A 26,984-nucleotide genomic window follows, 5' to 3' on the forward strand; every position below is an offset into this window, starting at 1 on the left:
ATTCACATTTTTGATTGAACGAGGGGTGCACGTACTCCCATCTGCTGCTCTTACCCTTTAGGTCACAGCTGGCCGCACATTATTGGCTACTTATTTGACAAAAAAAAAAAAGCCTCTACATACATAAAATCCCAAAGTATACATATAATCCCAAATCCCACTGCCTCTTAGCATTCCCCTTTGAAATTAGCACGCTGTTATTCTCTACTGTGGGTTTTATATAAAGCCGGAATTATACTTTCTGCATCCGCAAATACGCTCGAGTCCGCATGGCGTAAATTTTGCCACCCCTCGTGTCTGTGAGGGTCTGTGCCGATCTCTCTGTGTGCGGCCCAGATTAGCACGACCCCCAGCTGCGATCTGCTGTGCATGTGTAGGACACGTCCACCGAGCAGCATCCACAAATATAGGATAAACATGCATCCGTGGTGTCCGCAGCTGTGTGTGTACACGTCCGCTCGGGAGTACATTCGGGGCCTTAACCGATGCTAACAAGTGAAAATTGATCAATTTTGCAGCGTGTGGGAGGTTGTTTATGACAGGGAGGCCGGACTGCCGTCAACCGCACGTTGGTTAAGACGGATGCTGACAGGATTTCTACATAAAAACTCCTGTCTGGCTCCCACTTAGAGCTGAGTGATTCAGATTGAACGACGTCATCCCCGCATATCTGAAACACGGCCGCTGTTTTCCTTAAGCTCTTAGGACCTGGCGTACACATATGTGGCCATCACATTTTGGGTTATATTACTGTAGTAGTTAATTCTGCTTACCTGGGCCGCGTATGTGGACCCTCACACTACCTACCACACTTGTTTTATATTTTGTTTCAAGCATATGATGCCTTACTGTAGCTGTGACTGTCCAAAAGTGGGCAAAAATGTTGTTACTTCATTTTGTTTTTTTGCACTGTGACATTCAAAACACGTTCAAAAATATGTTTGTATGTGTTATTAATGCAAGACGAAGCAGTCAGGACAAAACCTGCAATGTTCAGGGTGGAAATAAACTCTATTGCACAACGGCGACTTTATTGTGTTTTAAGGAAATTGAGAACCAGTGTCCACATATTTGGACATCATTTTTCTCTAAAACTACACCATGTGAAAAAGACGATGCATAGTTTTTATACTTATCAGGGTCCAATAAGCCAAAACAGAATCGTATGGATATTAAACAAGAGCTCGCGTCTTAAGAGGTTAAAAAAAAAACAAAAAAAAAACAGGCGTCCTCATCCCTCATCTAAAGAGCCGTGTCCAACCATAAAAACTCGGCGATGTCCACCGAACTGCGATCCATATCATTACATCCTGCTACATTTGCACTGGGAATGAGGCCGCCTGACCGTGTAACGGGGATGACTTGGAAGACACAGGCCACTTTCTGCATGAGCTCCACGCTTCCTGTGCACGAAACCCCTGACCTCCTGACTGTCACGGTGGCACAGAGGCTGCCGTGTGATTGAAGAGCACAGCGGAAGAAAAATGCCAGATAGAGGAGGAGGAGGAGGAGGGAGAAGAGAAAAAAAAATGCATTATTCATTCAGTGAGACGTACAGTAGTCTCAGTTCAATAAAGAACAATGTAACTGATGCAGCATAAAACGCAGCTGATCTGTGTCACCGCTTGTTGTCTTTGCTTCTGTCTTAAATAAGCGCCGACACACAAATACACATTACCCGGAAAGGTAACACATGTATATTGTTTGTTGGTGTAAAAATACCTGTGATTGTGTTATCTTATATTAAAAAAGATAGGTATTCCTCCAGGAGAGCCTTGCTTTGCTGCATTATTGCTGCCCTCCTGCATAATTTTCTCATGTTCTATGTTTTGCTGTATTACACCTCTGCAGAACAAAGTGCTATCTCTGCCTTATGTTGATTGGCAGACTCTCTCCTCCCCACAGAGTTATCTGATCTCCCAGCATGGGCTCTGATGGCAGCGCGAGGAGAGGTATAAGCAAAAATGTAACCACTTTGTCATCCAAGACGCCTCTTGAGTTCTTCATCTTAATCACATCTTGTAGCGGGCGTTTATATATGTGATACCGTATTATCAGGGATTCTGTGCACATCCTGTGGCATCGAGCACACAACATAAAGCTGCCAAGACATTTCTGAGATCACAGTGTCGCTCCGCAGAGTGTCAAGTCGCCGTTGCTAGCTGTCAAAGAGGCAAATGTAAATATAGCGTAATTTACCAAACCTTGACAGGAAATTGTGATCATTAAGCGCACTCATGCAAATGAAGACCCTTTGTTAGCGCATTGGCGAGGAGGGATCTGCAGCAGCATAATCAAGCATGTAAGGTCATGAAAAATGATGGAGCAGCAATTCTCTCTCCACCCAGAGGATCGAGTGTGCCACCTGGCCCATCTATCACAGCTGGAACTGCTGAGACGGTGAATGCTGCCAATAACCAATCCTCACAAAAATGGAGCCCACAGAAAATCCACTTACAAGGAGAGAGAGAGCCTCCTTGGATTCCATAACATTCCTTGCATAACTATGAATACAGAGCAAACACTGCAGCCACTGAGAGATCCAATAATGAATTGCACTGGTTGTGTTTTCAAGGTTGGTGAATAATGCATAGATATAGATTAACAATTATTATTATTGTTATCATACCAAGGGCAGCCGGCCTCATTATTTTTTATGCTCATTGTCATTTTCTCCCCTTTATTTGTCTGTGGGGCTTTCAAAAAAATCAGAAAAAATTGGCACCTCAGAATAAAAAAAAAAATTATATTAATAAAACATACAGCAGCCCAGAGCTGCAGTGCCGCCTCTTGTTTGTGAGGTTTGGGGTCAATAAAAAAAGAAAATAATAAATAACGGCAGTGTCGGTCTTCAGGGAAATGGAAACTGCAGTAAATACCTTTTTCAAGCCATTTTGCCCTGTATGTGGCGTATAATGCTTTCATATACAACAACTGGAGTTGGATCTTTTTCTGGAAAGACTATGTGGGTAACAGGCTCTCACAGTGCAGTTATACCAGATTTATTATTAATTAAAAACGGTTTCATAATGAATTTTAAAGTATTTAAATTTTTGAATATAGGAATGGTGCATATGCTTGCAATACACTTGAAAATTGGCTATGATGCCCTAGGGTGCACATCAAGAGAACTGTTACATTTTTAGTCATAAAATTAGTAATCCAGCTTGCAAGTCAGAGTGGTAAAAACCCGCTCAGGAGCTGCGACAGCATTTAAAGTTAAAGTTTGTGATCTGATCTCGCAGGTGAGTTTGGGAGCTCAGTGATGCTCTGCTGCAGGTAGAAACTGCATTTTCAGGCTCGCTCTGAGGAACCCGCAGCTCAGAGGGACTATTTTGGAGTTAAGGCTATTCCACACCAAGCATGAACTTCGTGAGGATTATTCACATGAAGCTTTACGAGAAAAAGATTTCATGAGCTGTAATTGAAGCTTGCACCCCAGGGTGGAGCAAAAAAAAAAAAAAATTCGGGCTGCAGAAATACACGCTTGACTGATGAAATCTTCGTCCCTGCAGTTGGCTCCTGTTACACCTGTGCGTTTGGAAATCACAGGTAAACAGTGGTAGCGTAAACCAATGTTTTTCTTAATTCACGTATTTTTACAATAACCTTGGGCGCGGTGACGTCTGGTGAACTTTTAAACAGGTGCAGAGGCTGGAGACGCTCTCCACACTCTGCCACTGAGAAATGTCAACAGTATCCATCAGCATGCTGGGTCACACCTGTCCAGCCTGACAGTGCCAATAAAGTTTCTTCAAAACAGAGCCATTTCACTCTAAACCAGATAGATCAAGCACAGATGCTCCAGTTGCGATCTTAACGCCGCACGGATACAGAGGGATTAGCCGGCGCTGCGCGGGAAATAATCCGAGTGAAACGCACAGCAACATATTCGCATCATCCCAGGCTGTTTCACTTTCAAATTTCACAAACAACACATCAGTATATTTTTAATAAACTGCCATGTAATATTCAGTTTTGTACTAACTGCAAGAGGGAACATTCAAATTTGAGACTCTTAGGGCTCTATCTTGTGCCACCCGCTATCCGCTGCCACTACCCGCTACCCGCAAATTGCGGATTTAGGAGCTTCCGCTATCCCTAAATGGTATCTTGCGCCACCCGCTACCCGCTATCCTTATGCCGACTCCGTCATTTGCGCCTGGAGGTGTGTTCGTGGGCGTGTGGGCGTAGGGATAGCGGATAGTGGGTGGTCAGGACCACCCGCTATCCGCTATCCCTAAAGTTTGGGCTGTTAGGAGAGCGCGTCCAGGCGGCTTCAATGCGCGCCCTAATGGAGCCTCGCCACGCACACGGTCGGACTGATACCGGCACGCTGTCGAAATGGACTGAGTATATTACTCATATAGACTGTTTAGAGGAAAGACTGTTTTAATTGGACACTTACGCCAGCACGTTTTATTGTTTTATCATAAGCCAGCAGCTGTGCTATATTTTTATTTTTAATATTTTATTTGCCCAATCTACCTTGTCAATAAATTAGTTTACACATAGTTCCACCTCTGCCTCTTATGTGTGTGTGGTGTGACCCGGGGATTTTACTCAATCAGTACAACCTTGTGAAACGTCCACTGGGACACATGTGGCTCCATCTCCCGAATTAACTCTCCTATAATATAATATATAATATGTATATAAAGCCAACTTGCTTTAGCCTCAGTAGAAGCCCTGAGAAAATCTACCTCCCTCTCTCCATCGCGGGTTTAGGATTTAGGATTTAGGATTTAGGATAGCGCAGCCTGCCCTTAAAGGCAATGGCACCTGGCACACTGATTGGTTTAACTGGCGTAACGCCCAAAACACACCTATTCATAATATAGCGGGTAGCGCAGGTGTTTTGCGGATAGCGGGAGGTGCACAAGATAGCAACTTTTACGGGGGAACGCCTCTTCCTAAATCCTAAATCCGCAAATAGCGGGTTTAGGGAGTCTGGCGCAAGATAGGGCCCTTAGCATTTTTTTTTCCATATGTGCAAACTCAGACTGCCACGACATAATGGGTATATTTTGATGACAATGACAACACAGCGGCAAGCAGGAGTTAATAATATAATAACTGCTGGGATAATCATTTGTTTGCCCTTTAACAGAAGTGACCTACTGTTGAGTCAAAGAGGGGAAAAGGAATATTCTGCGCAGCAGTTTGTTTTGTCTCAACAGGGTGACTCCGTAACGGGGCGTCAGGACCCTGGAGGCTGTTTAACCTGAATAAAGCCTTAACTGCAGCATTTCAGTCCAATTTATTTTAATAAAATCCGTTTCATACAAATGAATGCAGCGCCATGGGAGTCGGCGATGAACGATGAAATGCAAAACAAAATAAAACGCAAAAAGAATGAATAAGAGGCAATGAAGTTATTTGAATTATTTGTAGAAGCTCAACAATAAACGCAACACAAAAGCCACTTAAATAGCTCGTAGTGGACGGAATTAGTCTTGACTCATATCCAACATTTATTTCCTTTTTTTTTTTCTTTTTTTTTTTATGAGTAATTAGTTTGCACTCACACAACCAGGGAAGAGACACTGGGTCACTGAGTCTTGTGGATTTATTGGCAAACTTTCCGGTATATCCAAGTCTTCTATTTCCATCCAAAACATCAATCCCATGAGCTTCTCTCAGACTGGAATCCAAGCTGAAAATGTCTAAATTGGTTGCTTTAACTTTCTAAATTCACTTTTGTTGCGTAAAGGCCCTTTTTGCACCGCGGCTCCCGCCGGTCCACTAAACACATGTTGTCTTTGATATCTGAGCCTCCAGAAGCTTGAAGTGTGACCAAAACAGCGGCCACACGCAACAGATAACAGACTAAACTAGATCTATCTTTATGTAAAGTAATAAAAGTGTAATAGTATAGAAATTTAAACATGAGCACAACCGGAACAAACACAACTCTTTGGCTCCTACAAAAGCGATGTGAAAAAAGTGAGTTTTCAATTTTTTTTTTTTTTTTTAAAGTGATAAGTGATTCAAAAGCCATAAAATGTAGCATGGACAGCACGGACAAACGGCAGGTAACCATCACGACCACCTAGACAGGCATTTGTGTGATTTTGCTTAGGCTCTTGAAAACTAAAAGCCAGATGATGCAGATGGCAAATAAGAGCAGGATTAAAACAAATTCAGACGCTCCACAGTCCCACGGGGGCGCTGCACAGGAGAATCACAGCTGAAGTTTGAAAGTATATCACATAATTTACCTTAGCCTATAGTTTCTAATACATTTTAGCATTTGGGGTGCAGCTGCAGAGTGTGAATGTTGAATATGTGTGGTTGACTGACAGCATATGCACGGGATTATTTAGTTCTGTTGCACATGTGAACAGCTTAATGAAATTATTTTCACGGGTAAGAGCAAGAGCAATAGTTACTTTGTTTGTTTGCATGAAATGTGTTTTTTTTTTTTTCCAGCAAAATCCAACCTTAATAAACCACTGAATCGCTTGAGAATGATGCCGCAGCAAAAGGATTTGTACATTGTGGTGTCGAAACAGACAAATGTCCAGTTAGATGGTTATATCTTTTCCTTCTACAAGGTGATTGACTGACATGACCTTGCTGGCCTTGAAAAAAAATCCTATTATTAAGAGTAGCTGTGTGTTATTCTGTCAGTTTTCCTCAAATGTAACTGTTTTTTGTTTTTGTTTTTTTCAAGCAATTAGTGATTACTTTTCATCATCTGATCAGCCTGTTATCATCTGAAAAATAATCCGTCTAAAGCTGATGGCAGATGACCTTTCGAAATCTCTTTTTTCCCCCCCATGGGTAATTAAACGAGACTATAAGAGATTAAACGTTTGTCAGAGAGAAGGTGAGTGTCAAGCCTTAATCCCTGCTCCTGATCAGTCCACCAACAGCCCACTGTGGATAAACACACGCCTCAGCATCCTTAATGATGTCACATCTCTGGATCGGCGGATTTCCCATCAACCCGCCTCGTCCGTCCACGTCAGCAAGCACCCGCCCTGCCGAAGTGTCCTTGAGCAAGGCAGCGAATCCCTCCTGGGCTGCTGTTCTGCGGCTGACCTTCGACCTGTTTGTGGAGGCGGTAAACGCCACGACCCTATCCCTCCAGGTTTAAACCACTCTTACATCATTGTGCATATTTTTTAATTTCAAAATAAAATCACCTCAGATCACAAGGCAGAACTGCTTGTATTTGTTTTCCCCATGAAAATGTGGATTAACTTCACAATAACAAGTCGACAAAAGGCCACACAGATGCAGTCGGTGCTACAAAGAGCTTCCCTCCTCGGTTCTTACCAACACACTTTTAATCTCACCCCCAACTTTTAATGCGATTGAGGCAAACTATTGAGGCAAAACTACTGAGGCAAAGTCAACATTTCATCAGGCTCTCGAGGGTCGACTTGCCCATCTCACTGTTGAGTGACTTGCAAAGTGAGAACATAGTTTCAAATCAATCGTGACTCTTTTAAGCCATCACGAAATGAAGACAGATTGCGACGGGCAGACAGAGAAAGTTTCTGCCCCCATTACTGAAGGGGTTGCTGTGCATGTTAAATCACATCTTTCTCTATTTTGCAAGTCATTTCCAAATAAATGCGCATTCAAAAAAAAGAAAAAAAAAAGACACATCTGTTGTTGGGATAGATTTTTGCCATCATTTACATGACACCCATAATTTATATACAATTTATTTTTGAGATTGAAACCTTTTGAGTGACGCAAATACATGTGATGTCTTTTCTGCACAGGGCAAAGTTGAGGTGGTGCTGCTTCTTCCTTATACCGCTTTTAAAAAGAAAAAAGAAAAAAAAAAATCCAAACGCCTGTCAGCCTCAATTGCATCTCCAGAGTTTGAGCATCTAGCAAACCGTGGCAAAAATTATTCTCAGAGTCACTTATTTCTTGGTAATCCTCTGTAATGTTACACATTATTACAGCATTAGGCAGAATTCATTTATGTTGTGCATTTATGTTAAACAAGGATGTGAATGTGGGGATAGTGCGGTCGAATTTGTGAGAAAAAGAAACCGGCAGGAGACCTCTCACCTGCCGCGGGTGTAAAATACTCCACGTGAGGTGAGCTCAGTCGATGCAGATGGACCTCGGTGCTTCACAGCAGCTTTAATAGTGACCTTGGTGTGTGTGTGTGTGTGTGTGTGTGTGTGTGCAGGGGGAGGTGGGTATCTCCGTCAACTGTCTTGTCTATATGTAGGACGGCTGCAGTTCTGGTTTGTTTCATATTGTGTATCGTGCAGTGTGTATGTGTGTGTGTGTGTGTGTGTGTCTGTGTGTGTTTGTGTTTTTATCACTTGCAGTGCGTCACCGTTATTGATCGTACTATGTTTTATGATCTGCACTTAATTGTTGCTCTTTAACTTTTGCCACTGCGTAAATTTCTTACACTTCGCTCCTTTAGCCTTTTCACATCTTGGCCAGCGACTCCAGGTGAGAATTAGTCAACCTTGACGAACTCACGCATTTAGTTTCTTAAATGTTGATCAGTCCGCACAGTCCCTCACCCCTAACTATGTCCCTGTAAATAAAATTGAAAAATAATTAAAAAAAAAAAAAAAAAAAAAAAAAAAAACTAACACTGAATCACCAACAGCATGACAAAAACTGTGTGAAAGGGGGTGAAAATGAGCGTAAGGACACCCAAGGCATGAGGTTCACAGCTGAACGCCGTCTTTCTCATCATCAGATGGGTGAACAGATTAGAAGCCTTGAAAGCCACATTAGATTCAAGCATAGCCTCCATTAGTCCTCATTAATTAATATTCCCGAGGTGAAGCGTCCTTCTGCACCTTTTTTTTTTTTTCAAAAATTAGCTATTTCAGTCATGTCATTTTGATGCTGTGGTATTGCAAAAAGGAATTTCATTATGCAAAATGAAGTTTCATAAAAGCTGACTCCTGACCCGGGTGGTATTTTACCATCTTTGCATTATTTTTGTTTGTGTCAAAAATTGGGATTAAAGGAGATGTAAATTGTGTATAACTTCTACTAACTTGTCTTCCATCGTCTCAGGCTGCGCTCTTTTCAAAAAATAAACAAGTCAGATTTTCACCAGGGAGGGTAAAGCTAAACAGCGCCGAAATCCGAGAGAAACGAAGAGAAAATATTGAAGTCGTGGTGTGTTTTTGCACATTTTAAGAAGTGTTAAACATTTTTATTTATTACAAAAAAGAAAAAAAAAAACTGACAGAGCAACAAATAATTAATGTGTTGTTAAATGATAAGTAAATAACTGGCCAATATATGCACTCTTGCAACTGCAGAGCTCAGTGCAGCATTTGAAGTGAGATTTTCTTTTTTTTTTTCCTCTTCTTCTTTCTCACACCGAAACCCAAAGTGTAGACTTGAAAAGCACTAGCCGGTGAGATGAATGTCTCCTCAGAAAGGGTCACATCGCAATCACAGATCTTTGTGCTTCAAATGGGGCAATCACACTAAGAGCAGTCTGAGTCTCTCATCAAGGGATTAATGGACCAACACAAAGCCTGCAGTTTGATGGTCTCTGAAAGGCTTGATGGAAATCAATGTTTGTACTAAAAGGTAACTTGAAAGAGACAAAATAAGACACCCGAGGCACTGTTATCATATGCAATTGCGGCTCTTTTATTAATTCATTAACCATTGATTTTGTCTCCTTTTCATCTAGGTTTCAGTCTCTAAGATTAGGGAAAATACTGTGTGACTGAATTAATTTAACACTGTAAGTAAGACACTCCAAAATTCAGAAGCCAAAACCCTTAATTACTCGGTATTAGTAAACCTCATAACTAGGTACTAGTAATAAACTAGAGCCAAACAGAACCGCTCTCTGGTTGCTTGTTATATCACATTATTAAATATTGGAAGGTCACAATATTACACTCCAGTTTCCAGTTAGTCATATCTGAATTCACCGTGCATTTATGTGACATCAGATTTATCAAGTGTTACAGTTTCCACGACTTGGCCTGTAATTTCAGAAAATTTGACAAAGTCCAACATTATCGTTATTAATCAAACTTGCACCTTTGGCGGTTTGCTGGTGCACAATCACGTAAAAACCAGGGCGGGGTGAATGCTGCAGTATTACAGTTAACAAGAACTATCCCTGTCTCTTAAATTTGTTTTTGTGGTTCATTTCCAACGTTGGAAAGAGCGTCTTCCTCGACCTGAAAGTACAACTTGAAAGGCGTTCGAGTGCATTTCCTGCTGCGAAACTGGAATATACAACAAACCCAACACCACATGCAATGAAGCAACGGTCTATAAAATGTATTTGCACATTTCACTGAAGCAGGACTTGGCATCACATGCAGGTGGAGTAGGCAGGAGCGTTTGATTAGCATTGGCACTTGGAGCTGCCAAGCAGGTCAGCTCCTGGGTATAAGCAGACTGAACTGCACATAGAGATCTGCCAAGTAGGTAAGCTGACCTTATCATGCTACCGGCTAAAAATAGCAGCGTGCTCGACAAAAACTAAAGTAAGCAAATTCAGCACACATTCAGAATCGCTCCTCCGTTATGCTGACTGCCAAACGGTGTTTCCATTGGCTGTATGTGCAAATTCACAAATCAGATTTCAGCAAACATGAACTCCGACCTTCAGACAAACACACACACACACACACACGCAGCTGATGTGAAGTTATCTCATGGCTGGATGCGATTGATTCTGATGTGACCGAAGTGTTCACCATACACACTGATCAGATCCCACTTCATCTATGCAAAATGCATCTGTCCCTATTAAAGAAACCATAAATAAATAAATGATGATTCTTGCTGCAGAGCATGTATGATATGTTTGTGATTATTGGCTTTGGAAAGGATGTGGTGAAAACCAGGTCAGACCGTGGAACGACGTGCTGTCTCCTTCTACATGTTCAGGCTGGTCTTGATGGAAAAGGAAATTACCATTAGTAAATGAGCTGAGAAGGTAGTAAAGTTATAGGAACAATGCTTTCCTTTCCAATTTCATTTTACTTATTGGACAAATTGGTATGTTTTTCTTAGCATTGCATGGCAGATGGCAAATGGCAGGTGTGTGTTTTAATGGAATGAAAAAAAAAAAAATACAGTAATAAAAGCTAGACTTTGAATGTGATCATAAAAGCACACCAGTTACAATGAGCAGTTACAATAAATAAAGAAAAGGTCTCTGGTGGATAACAGAAACCATGTGATTATATCATTGTGGCAACATTTTGTCCATTTCCTCCAATTTAGCTGTCAAACTGTTTCCCCTCTTGATATTTAGAAATGACCCATTCAATACAAGAAGGTCTAGACTGGCCTTGAGAACCTGAATGCAACATCACTGCACACAGTGTGGAGCAGGAGCACTTAACTTGCACTGTGACTGTGATGACATGGGGCACTTTTCACACAAAATGCAACATGAGTCTGTTCACAATTAGTGCAGCTGCTGCTGCAAATCAATAGTTTTAAATTATAGATGACCTCGTTAATTGATTTTGCTGGAGAGTGTAAGGAGTGTGTCTGGTTACGCTGGATATTCAGGTACTATTTAGGTGTCTGCGGCCACTTAGAAATCTGCAAGGCATGTCTGGTGTCCTTGGGACATCACCTCTGTTATTTGGGATTAATTATTTTGGCGTGCTGTACTGTATGGAACAGAGGGAAAATTACAGCAAACACTGGAATCTGTGCTACGTCTTTCAGATGTCACGGCCTTTTGTCTGCCCTGTCCTGTTCCATCATGCTCTTTTTATAAGTCAAACATTCTGGCTCCGCCGAGGAGGTATTTCACTTTGTTGCTGTAAGCAAAGACAGAGTCAAACATTTTGACATGCCACCTGCTCTTTTCCGATGCCTCACATCCCGTCTCTCCAGTCCACATCCTCAGTGTCTCTCCCAGGGGTCAGATCAGTTCACCTCCTCCTCTGCACAGATTACCTGATGCTTGCCCATCTCGTCTGACTGCAAAGAGTCCGTCTCCATGCTGGGCATCTCAGATTTCTCCAGATGCCTCTTGGTTTAAACGAGTCACTCCACAATCATGACCTGACCTTTCCATCCAAAAGTGCTGTTTGGAGTTGTAAAGCTCACTCTACTACATCTTAACCTGTCACAGCGGGCCGCCTCTTGCTTTATCCCCTCACAGGTATTGGGGCCACTCCAATGACAAGAATTCTCAAAAAGCTCAGAGACTGAAAGCAAAAGGAAAAAAAAAAAAAGTTTCATGATGTTTGTAATTCTCCATTCCATCATCCGTTTTGCTGTTGCCAAGAGGCTGGTTTTGGCCGGGAACGGGGAGCTTTGATTCTGAACGCTATTTCATTCATCCTGTCATTTTTTAATATGCTTTGTTGGACCCACATGTTAAGGGATTAAGGGGGTGGTCTTGGCTCATCCCCTTACCAGGCTAATGGGAGGTGTTTCATCTCACCCTTCACACTGTGTCCACAGAGGCTAAAAGCTGTCATTTTCTATTTCACCATCTCACTGTGCCACTGGGGGACCGAAAAACAAGCCAGGATATGGAGCGGAGGAGAGGACAGGGACGAAAGAGTATCCAGCGACCCACTCCAGCTGCGATGAAACTCCTGTTTGGTATAATGGCCAAGGGGGCGGTTATCCCATTTCCTTCCCTCCCAAAGGGCCACCCCCACCCAAAATCACCATGTCCGTGTTCTCAGCAAAGACGAGCTACATTGACATGGCTCCACAGAAGGGTAAAGAGCTAAAGAAGCGTACAATTTCACAGCCCCAGAGAGCTGTTACAGAGCGCTTGTTGGAGCTGCAGTGAATGGATACCACAGGCGTTTCTCTGCTTTATCTCTGCAGAGACTATTGGATTAACATGACAAAACGGCTCGCTGAAAGGTTGAACCCGCATAGCCAGTGGTCTTCATTAGGAGTTCAATTTAATCAAAACATATTCTGGGATGTTTCCTCTTATAAACTTCTTGGGTAATTGGATGGCATTAACATCACAAGCAAATTTCAGCGCGAGAGAGGAAGAGGAAAACAAACCAAGTGATTTGAAAACTTTCATCAAAGCTTAGTTTTCTGAAGCTCAGAAACTGGCACAAATTCTGCCCTAGTTTCCACAATTGGCAATGTTGTTCGGCTGGTTCACTTAGCCACTCCCTTGAAGAAATTCTCTTGTCTGTTCATCCTTATTAAGTGTTATTTGACAGTTGTCTTAATGTTTATTTAGCAGTCATGAATATGCTCCAGTCTTTTACATATATTTTTTTTTCGCAGCCATTTCCCTCTGAACTTCAGTCTTTCAAAGTAAACAATGAAAGCAAGGCAAGAGTAATAATCATGCACAGGGTTTGAATGCGAAGCAGTGTTTTTATCTGGTAATGGCAATTGGGCTTGTGCAAAATCCACGTGCCAATAACAAATGGCCCGACATTAACGCTGGATGCAGGAGCTCTTTTTAGCTTTCAACCTGCACCCAGTCACCTCTGTTTAGAGTTTGTTTGACTGGGATCAGATCAGCGTTGCTGTTAATGGCCGAATTTACTCCGATTCCAATTATTCCCATTGGTACATCATGTTAATGGACAACACCGAGAGTCAATACAGAGATTGCGAGACTCCGGCCAGCCCGGCGGTTAATTAAAAGAGCTCTCTGTAATGAGAAACATGTCCTTCACCAAGTCGGGAAAACAAATGTGGAAGATTCTCGACGTTATTACGCGTCTGACCATCTCGATGTAAAGATGGAGACAAATAACCACAAGCTGCTAATGATCAAAAACCGGCAATAGTCACAGCAAGTTCAGGGTCAGTACAGTATGTGAGTGCAGAGAAAGATGAATGCATTAATTTATGTTCCATTTATTTTTAGCTCTCGGCAGTCGTTGTGATTATTTGGATAGGGATAGGGATTTGGAAGTCCCTCCATACTCCAAATGAGAGAGAAATGTGAAAAATGGTGTGTTTTTCATTTAGTGATGACACGGAATTAAGATGCAACCTTACAGAGGAGCGTTTATTCACTGAATGGTTTGGAAATTAAGTCTTGCATGTGAATTATTTTGGTGTGACGTCATATGACGCTGTTAATTAGGGTCAGACTGATGTATCAGTTTGCTGATCAGGCCAAAAATGATATCGTTGTTCTGTAAAACCTGCAATAAAACCTTCTTTATTCTGCCTTGAGGAGCTGCTGACCCTTAAAGAATTCAATTTCATTAGTCTGAGCCAGTGAGTTTTCATGTCTTATCGTGAGCTAAATGCTGTTTCACAAGTTTTTCCACTTTGACAAGAATAAAACTCTTGGGGGAAAAATTATCAGCACAAATTATCCGTTACAGGGCAGCTTCAATCCAAAAAAAAAAAAAAAAAAGTAAAATAAAAAATACTTGTACTGGCCTTCAAGAACCCATATTGCTTGAACCCCACTCTTGACCTCATCAAGAGTGGCCGCTCATGTTGAATAAATGGGTTTTTGGCTCGGTGATAGCGAACAAGTCTCTAATTTTGGAGTCTGATGGTTGGAGACAAGTTGAAAAATCAGGAGAACAATGTGATGACTGAATTTCCACGATATGGCAGAGGCACAGGAGTTGAAAAAGTTGGCGGAAATCATCTCTGTTTTTGTCAGTGTATTTCTCCTGACACAGATGGCAACAATTCAAATAAAAAAAAAAGGTCACTTAAGAGCAAGCTAGGATTCTCTTAGGAGCACATGAATGCAACATCTGTGAAGTACCCTAGCCTCCTTCAGGCCTGATAGTTCAGCGGAGAAGAGTACATCCTCTATTTCTGTAGCATTTGGCAGATTTATTTACATCATCGGACATTAGGCTGTTGCAGAGCCAGAGCAGGGCATAAATTCTGAGCCCGACAAGGCGTCTAATAATTTCTCAGTAGGCATCTCAACCCAAACGTCAGTATGCAAATTAAAGAATATGCGATCATAGCCAGCTTTTAGACTGTTCACCTGCAGCAAGACTGGATGCATGCAACTATCCCTGCAACGGTACCTTCCCAAATATTGAGACTGGAGAAAAAAGTGAGCACTTTCCCAAGGCGGCGTGAAATGGCTGTCGGGTAGAGTGCACTGTGCAGCTCGCCACTGATTTCAGCGATTGGCTTGAAGAGTCCAGAGGTGCATCCTGGGGGCTCCTTTGTGGTTGACTGACACCACCATCCATCATCTAGTTTATCGGAGTCCTATTCCAAGTGACAGCACCGGCAGTGTCCTACAGCTGTCCATTATGTAAAGAATTGGCCCTCAGCGCTGCGATAGTGGAACTAGACTGCTAAAGTAACACAAAAACTGATGACCTTTAAAAAACTGTCCAACTTTCGAGAACATCTCTTACTGGAGCGCATCCAGATCCAGTAAATTGTGAGAGAGAGTCCACATCAGGCTCATGGGCTGTTTTTTAAAGCCCATACTTCAGTAAAAACTTAGCGGACTGAAATAATTTTAGAAGTAGTTCTATGAGATTTATCCTCCTTGCCTGGCTTTACCTTGTTTTAAATGTTTGATTGAACTATGCTGACATGTGGGTCCAAACCCAGCTGCATTGATAATGTAGTCTGCAGTATATCAGCACATGGAAATAGTTTTTGTTGTTTGTTGTCCATTTAAGTAGAACAAGACGCCACTTTTCATAATTACACATTATACTTCACATAATGTTTTGCCACATTAATTGCACCTGAAACAAATAAAAATGGAGCTCTATGATATGAAATGAATTCCTCAAGATATAATGAGCTGTTGCTGCTTAATTGCACCACATTTTTGTACTCTCGCTGATACTAATTTCAAGAAACAAAGGTGCAAAATTTGGTATGGGAAGCGCTCTGGTTTCCTTTTCTGTTTGTGTTGTAGTCTGACTAGTCGACATTTGTAGTCTGAGTGGTTTTATAAAGGTAAACAGTCCATGCAGGAAACAAAAAAGGCAGAACACACTGGCCCCTAAAACACCTACAAAAAGTGCCGATGTATGTGCACTAATAAAAGAAATGGAAATGGTATTCAGCTTGTTTCCGGCCACACTGGAAACCCCTCCCAAAATTATCTGTTGCCCCCAGAAGCTGCATCATCGTCAGACAATAGCCTACAGGCTTCAAGATTGAGCTGATGCAGCACAATGCAGTCAATGGTTGAGCAGATAAACAAACAGCTTAATTATCCTAATATCTCATGAGACGAAAGTACGCATCACATTTTCCTTTGCTAAATAAAGTCATGACCTTCATTAATTTATAGCTCAGGCTATGAAAATAATAATCCAAAATACGTCTTTAGTCATAAGTGTAATTGTTGGACTAAGTTTACCTCCTATGTAGGCGTTAATGTTGCTTATGTAAGATATGTTATGTATGAGGTTTGACCGCTATTACCTGCAAAAAAGAAGAAATACTACCACTAATAATAATAATGATAATAATAATGTTAATCTTTCATCTCAGATCTTAATATTGTGCAGTAATGCTGAAAAGTTACTAATAATATAGTCCACAGTTGTTACCTGCAATATTTTAAAACTTAAATATCAGTTCAAATCATGCTTCAAAACTGTTTAATACCAATTTGTATGTAGCATAAAATTCCTCTAAAATTGAGCTTGGCCTCTAGCTGCACATTACCATCCATCAAATGCATGCTGGGAAGCTTTTAAATACACTCACCTGTACTTGCAATATTTTAAACCCCAAGATAACACAACGCGCATTCGGTCTGCACTGACACCGGGTGACAAACGGCGCTTAAAGTAAACACCTGTCACGTCAGCGTCAGCCATGCCGGGCTCTAAAGTGCAAAGGTGTGACAGGGTGTGGCACCGGAGGTAAAATAAATAAATAAAGTAAACAAAACTGGATATCTATCTTTTACCTGGCGTCACCTTTGGTAGTAACGCTTTCAGTGCAGTGGAAGGGTTGATTGATGACGCGGGGTGATTGTTTTCATCCATCATGTCTTGGGAGCCTGGGTAAGGAGCTAGGCAGGGAAAAGTGAGAATACATGCCTGAGCCAGTGATTGAACATCCTGGGGGGAGCAAATGTCAAAACACCCCTCTCTCCGAATGGAACCCAGGCTGATATTGCAGTCAGGGCAACCGCTAGTGATTGCATGTGAAATAGAAAGGTGGAGATGTGTGTGAGTGTCACCTATGATTGTTTAAAATTAATCTTTAAATTATCTGTGCATTTCTTCAGCCCATTTTGTGTTGGTGTGCATGTCGCAGGACTTGTGAAGAGATACTGTAAGTTGCTCTCTCAGTTTTTCAAGGGTACAATCAAGATGTTTAAACATTTCCTCCGGCGGCTCATTTTTAATTTTTTTTTGTCCAGACTTTGATGGATATTTGTGTCACGCCATGGAGTGGATGTTGTGACAAGTGTCTACCCTTTTTCAATCCATTTCTTTTGCAAGTTCCCTGCCCCTTGACCCTGCACACTTGAATCAATACTGAATGATTATTTTACACCAAATCGCTGTTATCGTGTGACATTCGTCAGAATGATAGATGGAGGCCCTCGGTGTTATGATTCATGGATCTGCACATGCTGATAAATTTCTTGGCTTTTGACATGCCTGTGACACATGACTGCAAGCGAACCCCAAAATAAATATATCATTGTTATAATTTCATGAGCAACATATGACATAGAATCGACACAGCTTGGAGACTGGAAATTCAAATTCAGTGCGACCTCTTAGACGAGGCTTCCAGATCTTAATATTGTGCAGTAATGCTGAAAAGTCACTAAAAATATAGTCCACAGTTGTTACCTGCAATATTTTAAAACTTAAATATCAGTTCAAATCACGCTTCAAATCTGTTTAATACCAATTTGTATGTAGCATAAAATTCCTCTAAAATTGAGCTTGGCCTCTAACTGCACATTACCATCCATCAAATGCATGCTGGGAAACTTTTAAATACACTCAAATACACTGGATAGCACGGAAACAAAAGCATACCTTAAAGGTTGGCGTGTTCAGTTTAAATGCACACTTAACATGCTTTAAGCAGATTACAAAGTCATTGCAACAGGACGATGGGACCGTAATTACACAATTAATCAATTGCAATGCATTGGTTTCTGGAAGCACTTACAATGGAGCCAAGCCAAATAAGCACCTGTCAAGATTAATTGCCCCATTTTCTGCAACAAGGGCATTCCCACCTCAGTTTGAATTGTGCTTAAGTATTGATGATGTAGAGGTGCATTCCCCGGCTTCATCAATGAACTTGCAATTGAAAACAATTTATCAATATATTATGTAGCTACAATGAATATGGCAAAGGGACATTGGATTTAACCATCTGCTTCAGGGACCATTTGTCATTGCCAGTGTGAGTGTGTGTTTGTGTGTGTGTGTGAGAGAGAGAGAGATAGGGAGACAGGATTGCAATATACAGTATCACTCCCTGTGTCTTGTATCAGAAATATATCCCCCTTCCTACATCCTGTGCCATTTAAAATCAGCATTTTCCCATGTAAATTCAAACTGGAAACCTCTCTATCGCTCTGATGCTGCACTCAATCAGTCAAGCTTGTGGAGGCTGCTCTTTATTTCCAAGCATGTGTGTCATTGTCTCTGGCACAGGCATAGCAACCAAACCTGATGTAAAAATTGAGCCAAATATGGCAATAGCTTGCAGTATTGCTCAGCGGTTAGCATGATTCACCCAAGAGCAACAGATTGCTTCGTATCAGTTTGGAAAGTGAAGATAGTTCTCGCTTGTTAACTTGACAGTCACATACAGCCTTTGTTGTCTCTCCAGGTTATAACTAACTCAGTTTCTACTTCCAGTGATACATACAAGGCTTTCAGTGCAGGAGAAGCGCTGGACATATTCGAACCAATATTAAACCCTCTGCTGCTGAGAGAGTGATCACTTTTCCAGAGGCAAAATTTTAAATAAGTTGGAGCCTCTCCTGGTACTGTCTGACAATGTGCTGGCCGCAGTGCTCACCATGAGAACTCGTCTCTCACTGCTTCCTATCATCCACTATCCTGTCTCGTTCCTAAACATAATCCTACAACGACTCCATGTCAGTGGCTCCAGCCTCAGGCATAATTACCTGAAGGGCTGAAGGGGGCTTGTGCTCTACTGATGTTACATAATTATCTTCCTTTAATAAGTTAGAAAGCCATTCCTTACAGAGGCGGTAGTTCAGAACAGGACCAAAATTTTGACGTCAACACTGAAGCCAGATTTAGCGTCATAATATCAGAGTATCAGATTTAGTATCATAACATTCAATACCAAAATGATACCGTCGCAAAAGAAGGAAGATGCAAATTAACAAGAAAGTCAGAGCGGTCCTTTTGCAGTGACTAAAGTAGAGAGGCACAGAATAAAGTACCATTAAATTAAATGACAAATCTGGCCTTTAAAGGATAAGGCCTACGATGCATTTCTTGGAACAAATACGGTCCATCTAGCCAAGAGCAGAAACAGCTCATATCTAACTCATTCAACATCCCACAAACTTGTTCAAACACATCACAGAGCTGTATTTTTTTTTTCTTTAATAACCGTAATGAACGAGGACGTTGCACTTTCTTGTGAAACAGCTTCATGAAGAGACAGTGAAGAAATTGTATTACCTTGTTTACCTCTGAAAAGAGTGAAAGCAGTGTTTGGGCAACAGGTTTTGTCTGTGTTGCCCTCTCCATCTTCCTTAAAGACAAAATATTCCCATATTAGCTTTTGTATCTTGTTTTTTCCCCCCACAGGTTGCCATGTTGGTAGGTTTGGTCAGTTTATTTGTGTGTCTGGTAGAGAAAGTCTATGTCAGTCTGTATAAAACAATCGGTGAAAAGCCATTAGGGTTCTTCACATTTGGCATCCACTGTGTACCAATGTTTTTTGTGATATCCCTACTTAAGATTTTGTGTGGTTCAGCAAATAGTAAAGGCCAGAAGTGATGGTTTAACTTCAAAATGATGAGGTAATGGCTTGAATTTGCCATCAGAATAATGTGGGATTATATTCACTATGGATGCTCTGTGGAATTATTTAAGTGCTTTTGGAGCTGAATTAATTTAGACTCTGTTTATGTCAATTATTACTGTAGTTCAACAGCAGGGACTGTGCAGTATTAACTTTTGAAAATGTTATTCAGTGAACAACAAGTTCACTAAAATCGGTGGACCACCAGCAGATTGCCAAAAATCCTGAACTTCCTCTTTAACCGCTGGCGGTTTGTTTACAAGATGAAAATAGTCTCCAACGTGATGAGTATTTTCACAGGAAATAGGTGTTCTGTTTCACGTCCTGGTGTGCCAGTAACAACTTGGGGCTGAAACCTCTCAGAGCTCTTGAGATCCACATTGACTATCACAGGAACCTGCCTGCTCATTTTCTCTTAAAAATCAATGGCTCATTTGTGAACCCAGCCGAGTCATTCAGGATCCTGGGGAATACAATCACCCCCACCCTCAGACGGTGCGAGAAAACCTGCCTGCCTCATCAGGTCAATTCAGTGTTCACAACCAATCCGGGTCCAATTTTATAAGTTTAAAGCATCCCCACGTCCGCCATCACGGCTTTGTCTCGCTTTAAAGAAAAGCTGCTGCTTACCGAAGGGGGTCACCGACTGTGAGCTGCTCGCCGAAAAGCAAGAACCACCAGCAGCGCCAAAGTAAGTGTCAGTAAGTCTGTAAGTGCCCACTGAAGCCAAGACCACTTGTAACCCTCGCACTTTCTTCTCCAGACCTGTCGCCCTACTTAACCAGGCCTCCCACAGCACCACTTACCTCCTCCACAACCCCACATTTTTCTCACGTCCAGCCAATAGACATTTTTGAGCCCTCACCACCCTCCTATGTTCATAACTTATTTCATACCTCTCATTCTATTCAGTGTGATTCATGGTGCGCTGGACCAAAGCCGGTTATTAACTACGAGCCCCTCTACAGATGCAATCATACTATATGGAATATTGATATGTGGGCTTGTCAGCCTCGCTGTGCGTGTACAGTGCCGTGTTAGCCTGGCAGATATACTGAACTGTTTGCTAGCAGCACGCTCGCTCTGTAAAAGGCTGAAAAGAGAGCATATCTGCAGGATCCACACCTTACAGCGAAGACGTGAAATATGTAAGAATGAGAATACCTACTTTATGATTAAGGCAAGAGTTATGTGATAGTATAGAAACCATTCTCAGGTTTTGGTGTAACCGCCCGCTGGTACAATTCTGTTTCTGTTTCTGTGCTGCAGTGGAGCCGTCGCTGCATCAGTGGCTTGTTCTTGCTGAGATCAGTGTGAATTTAGAAATTATTTAGTGATATTAGGAGATAGGATAATAAAGTGTAGGCACAAGACGGTAGAAGTGGCAATAGAGTGCCTGCAAAAACACACTTAGGTGGCGGGTGAATCTGTGGTATGAGGGAATGATTTAATTAAAACGTGAGACTGAGTTGTATCTTTTGCACACACATTAACAAAATGAGGGAACAAATTGTGTCCCGTGCGGACAAATTAGTTGATCCCTGATTGTTTTTCTTCTCGTTGCACTTTCTCAAGTCTGTGCCGCAATCTGCTGTACCTGTAGATTCATGATAGTGTAGCTTGGTGTCCAATATAGTCACCATGTGTGGGTTAGAACAGTATATTTACATGCACACCAGTTCCCACTATTATTCAGAATATGAAAATACATGAGCACAGGTCATGTATAGAGTATATTCGGTTTGGATAATAAGGCCTTTTTCCGAATGTTGTATTTTCCAGTTACGACAAGTGTGAATGCTGATATTATTCAGGTCTTAGGAGCATTCTTTGGTCATATATACAGAACATTCGGTCCATGTGTCTCAAATGGGGTTTTTGCTGGACTGGGATAGAGATGCCTTCACAAAATAAAAGCCCACATTACTGGTCAGAAGGGGAAACGCACCTACTTCTAAATATTATGAAAGACTTGGATATCAACAGGCTTTTGGATATCATTTCAGCGACTTTTTTAATAAGGTGGATGAATGAATGACGGAGGGAGGCTGTGTTCCCGCGGTCAAAAAGAGTCCGAGTATGTCAGCAGGAATATCAGTGGACTATTCATTTTCATTGGCCATGTAAACAGCTTAGTAGGAGTATTGTCTTTTTCAGAATGAGGGCAAAAACAGGAATATTTGGTGCACATAAACGGAGTTGGGGTTTTTTTCCTCGGCATCTGAGTGGTTCTGTGTTTGTGCCAGTTATTGCACAAAGGATTACAGCATCAAATCCTGAGTATTGGTAAATACCCGCTGCTCAAAAACACATGCTGGTTTTCAGTGTGCAGTACATCTTGCACTGTCCACTGTCATTGTGACTGCTGATAGGTGCTATTAAAATATTCAAGCTGTCATCGTCCCTGGACCAGCCTCACCGAGATCAATCCACATACATTTAACTGAACTTTGCAATTAAAGTGACTCTGAGCCTGACGTCTAATGCAGCTGATTGGTGCAGCCACGTTTTTTTTTTTTTTTCATGTGTACGTGCTCTGTCGAGTTCAGTTATCATTTTAAGTGATAATAAATCACACCACGATCTCTGCTCCACTGATTACCAGAGGGAATTATTCAAGGACTAAATTACAATACTTATGGCTAGGTAGATAGTAGCACAGTCCTCAATATGCTATTATTCAAATCACTATGTGACACCATAAATCACTGCCTTGATCATACATAAATTCAAGGTTTCAAATGATCAGACTTGTATTTGGAATATATTAAAGTCCACAACAGGACCAATGACTCATACAATAAGTTCACAACACAAAATATTATCCAGGCTAGGGACTGTGCATCCAAATATAAAACACAGCGAACAAACACAATACATTTGGGAAAAGTTGCAGAACAGATTGCTTTTTCTTTTTCTCTTTCTTTTTTTTTTCTTCCGCATGAAAATATCAGCCAAAAAAAAAAAAAAAAAGGATTACACATTATCTAATTTCAAAATAAATAAATTATGGAACATTATACAGTGTTTATCTGTCAAAGCATGGAGGCCAAAGCTTGACTTCAAACCACATTATATCAAAAAATGCTGCTGCGCTGTAACTTGTTTGAATTAATTTAAGCAATGCATAGCACAAGAAACACTTTACATTAAAGGAGGCTGCTTGATAAATGTTGAAAGCTCGGATTTCTCTTGGGTCCTTTTTTATTTTTTGGCTGATCTTACACTCTCTCCAGATCAGATCAGTTCATTTCATCCCGTAGATACCAACTCCAACTTAACACATTCAAAGGCTACACTTTTGAAATAAATTAGCACATTTATTTGACTCACGCCATATCTCACAGCCACGGAGGAGAAAGAGAGAAACAAAGCAACGAACACTGAAATTGAATAGGCTCATATGACATGCAGCCTTTACTTTAAATGAACACAATCAACATTTTAATACATTTATATTTTTTAAATTCTTCTAAACTGAAATTCATGATGTAACAATCAAACACAGCAACAACACGAGGAGGAACGAGGGCAACTGGCTTTCTCGTACCCATTAAAAACGGGAAAATGTCAGATTTCAACTTTGTTACACAATACTCTGTTTCACGTAAGATATGCTGATACCCCGGAGGTAACGCTGGCTTCCAGTGTTTGCTGCAGGGAAAAAGCACAGGATGAAGTTAACTGTTTTTTTTTTTTTTTGTGAAGGCAATATGTTCCCTTCCTCCTGTGGTATCACTGACCTTCCTTGCTTGAGGTGTCGGTGGTCCTGCTGGCATTTCCCTCAGGCTCCCCTCTACTTTCCAGACAGATGCTTGCCTCAGAATGTGGACTTGTTTCAGTCAGAATAAGCCAAGGCCAGAATCGACTTCTCATTAAACCTGTGAGGCTGTAAAAAAAAAACACAGAGGTCCTTCAGGACTGACCAAGGACTGTCTTTACGGTATGGCTCAACCTTATTTAATTACCCTCTACTGCAATCAGAGTCAATGTAATTAACTGGCACTGCACTGTATGAATCCACTGCATGGCTGTATTTCAATCACATGGTTCTAGTTTCACAAGTGTAGTTAGAGGACAAACCACGGCAGCGCTTTCAAAAAGAACTTTGTGTGTGTGTGTGTGTGTGTGTGTGTGTGTGTGTTTGTGTGTGAGTTTATAGCTCTCAGGGAGGGACCCTTACTTAATGCTTCCAGTGTCACGCTCTTATTTTTAGTGCTAGCTCACCCTATTGTGAATTATTAAACTTTCCAACATATTCCGAGACTAAAACGCATCATTAAAAATGATCTCTTGCGCTTGTGTCCGACCGCAGAATATTAAAGGAGCCTTTGTGCAGAGCTTGTAAACATTTTCTGTTTTTTTTTTTTTTTTTGTTTTTTTTTTTCGCTAATTCATAATAAAATATAGTAATCTCCATAATCCCTCTCAGTTCCACTCCCCCTAATTACTTTTAAACAAACTGTTTGAAAGATGGGGGGTGGGGGCGTCTTGTGACAATAACCAACATCAAAACAAAAAAATAATCATACTTTGCCATGAAAGTCAAATAGGTAAAGCCTCTTTACAAATATTATAAAGACAGCTGTATTCCATCACCTGAGCACCTTCAGTTGTACACATTGTCCTCCAGTATCACTCAGACCACATTATTCAACAACAATAGTAATACACTGGAAAATATAGTGAAATATAATAAATAGCACATTTTCATATGTATATGCTTATATTTTCCAGGATATTAAAAGATATGCATGGACCATGCTATACATATTTTTCTATGTATATAAAAAACATATTATATTAATGGCACAAGTGGATAAAAAAAAACATATTTCAATATTCTTCAATCTATTTCAATGTTTTTTTTTTTTTTCTTTGCATAAGGTATTAACCTACAGTAACCTTTTAAAGCCTGATGTTGTCAACCTGAGCGCTAATAATGGCTGCTTTAGGATGAGACAGGAAACAGTGGCTGTACTTAATGAGAGCCGGGTTAACGTTAGGGCAGGTAATGGAGTGATTCAGGTTATTTACATAATGGGTAGACAAGGTTACATTAAGCTAAGCACTACATATTTAGTTAATGGTAGGGTTAGCTGAAATACTGACCAAGGGTGGAGCATGAACTTGACCCCGTGACACGCGCTAGTAAATCCCATCATTGCCTGTCGGGATGCACGGGATTTCAAGAATGTAGGGAAACATTTGCATCTGCACAGGGCAGAAGCAAGGCGTTCGCTGCTTCACTTTCTTGGTTTATACTTCTGCTGTAACCCTATAGTAAAAGGTGCTAAAATGTATTTAGCATATTGATGAACTCCCCACACCAGCAGATACAAGCAGGCCCATTAAGGTGGTAAAGATTTGGGCTGAGCCAAGATCTCTCAGGTCCTTCCGGTAGGGCTCTCCTTACCCCTTCCCCATGCTCTTAAGTGATAACAGCCACAGCCAATGTTCATGCCTCATTTCATTTCATTATCGCGTCCCATTCGCCTCATCGCCTCAGTTCCCAGGCTACCCTTTCATCTCAGCATGCAGGCAATCACTCATAGACAGCAACCATAATGGAGGTAGGGGGGAATGTCTAATCCAAGGTTTGCGAAACCAATTTACCGTGCTCCAAAAAGAATACTCAAGAGAGAAAGCACTTGCAAACTAGATGTGAAAACTGTGCATAATTTTACGTGCGGTGCTGCAATTTCAGTGCACTACTTATAATATAGATTCTGAACCGCCATGTGAGACATTGTTTATCGGAAAAGTGAGTATACAATTTCAGCCCCAGCCAATTGCACATTATTTACGGAGCCGTATGCACGGCTTTGAACAGTTCTCTGCTGTTTGTGTAGGACAACACAAACACTCAAACTCCTGATTCATAATTTAGCTAAGCAGCGTATGCCAGGAAAATATATATGTATATAAATAAATAACAAGCGATGAGGTAAACAATATGATTTTTTTTTTGCTTTCAAAATGCACTGTGAGTACTCTGTGGCTCGCTCAGGGGACACAGCAAAATGAGAGAGAGCAGCAGTGGGCAGTGTAACCTGTGAAGGTCGTTGTTTCCTTGGCCCCTCATATCTCATCATTTGGAGGTTTCATTGAATGTCACCTGGTCAGACAAAGCATGGTTGGTTTTTTTTTTTTTTTTTCCTTTTTTTCCCAAAGCGAACCTTAGAAGATGAATGGCTCCGGCCTCTGATCAATAACATTTATCCTAACACATCAACCTGTGCCTTGTCCTTTAATTTTCTGCTGACTTTGACTTCACCCGTGTGGACACTGTACCTGCCATGAAATTCATCTGTAAATATCAAAGTCATTTTTGCCCTCTCCGTGGTTCTTCACAGCCTTCCTGTTTTGTCTCCCAGCACAACGTTCACTGACCCGCGTAGGAAACAAACAGCCATTTTTATTTTTTTACGATGTCCAACACGTTCTCTGATTTGTGGCGATGCCGAAAACCGATTTAAATCACCATTCAGCTGAATAGGATGTGAAAACAGGTGGATTTAGTTCGCTGTCGCCCTCAGAACAAAGAGGGTGCGACTTTCTCCCTTAAAGTGCTGTGAAATTGATCTGGCACCCACTGACGGCCATGGGAAGAGTCCACTGATTAAAGGAGACATCCCATCCCTCCCCTTGACCAATGCCAACCTCCAAGCACTGATTCTTATTGCAGCCAGTGCCACTGGTGTAATAACACATGGCGTTGTCCGGCGAGAGCATCTCTCACTATTGTGAGCCACAGCGGTCCGTCTAACACCAATGGAGAACAACAACATAAACTTAACATACAACTCGGAGCAGTTTATTCCACGATTATGATTCAGTGGATGCGCTTTCTGAATCAATCAAAGAGTGCAAGATGATCCCGTTGCAAGATTGATGGAAGTTATGAATGATTAGACGCAGAGGAAAGCGATATTGGATGATTGAGAACTGAAAACCTCCAGCAAAAATGACCAATTACGGCGGTGCTGTGGTTTAAAACAGACATTCCTGTGATTTATAATGCGAGAGGAGGCCCTTGGAGATGGGCCAAGGCTTATACAATTAGACCAGCCTATTCGAGCCCAACC

Source organism: Myripristis murdjan, chromosome 21 (assembly GCF_902150065.1).
Source record: "Myripristis murdjan chromosome 21, fMyrMur1.1, whole genome shotgun sequence".
NCBI classification, from domain to species: Eukaryota; Metazoa; Chordata; class Actinopteri; order Holocentriformes; family Holocentridae; genus Myripristis; species Myripristis murdjan.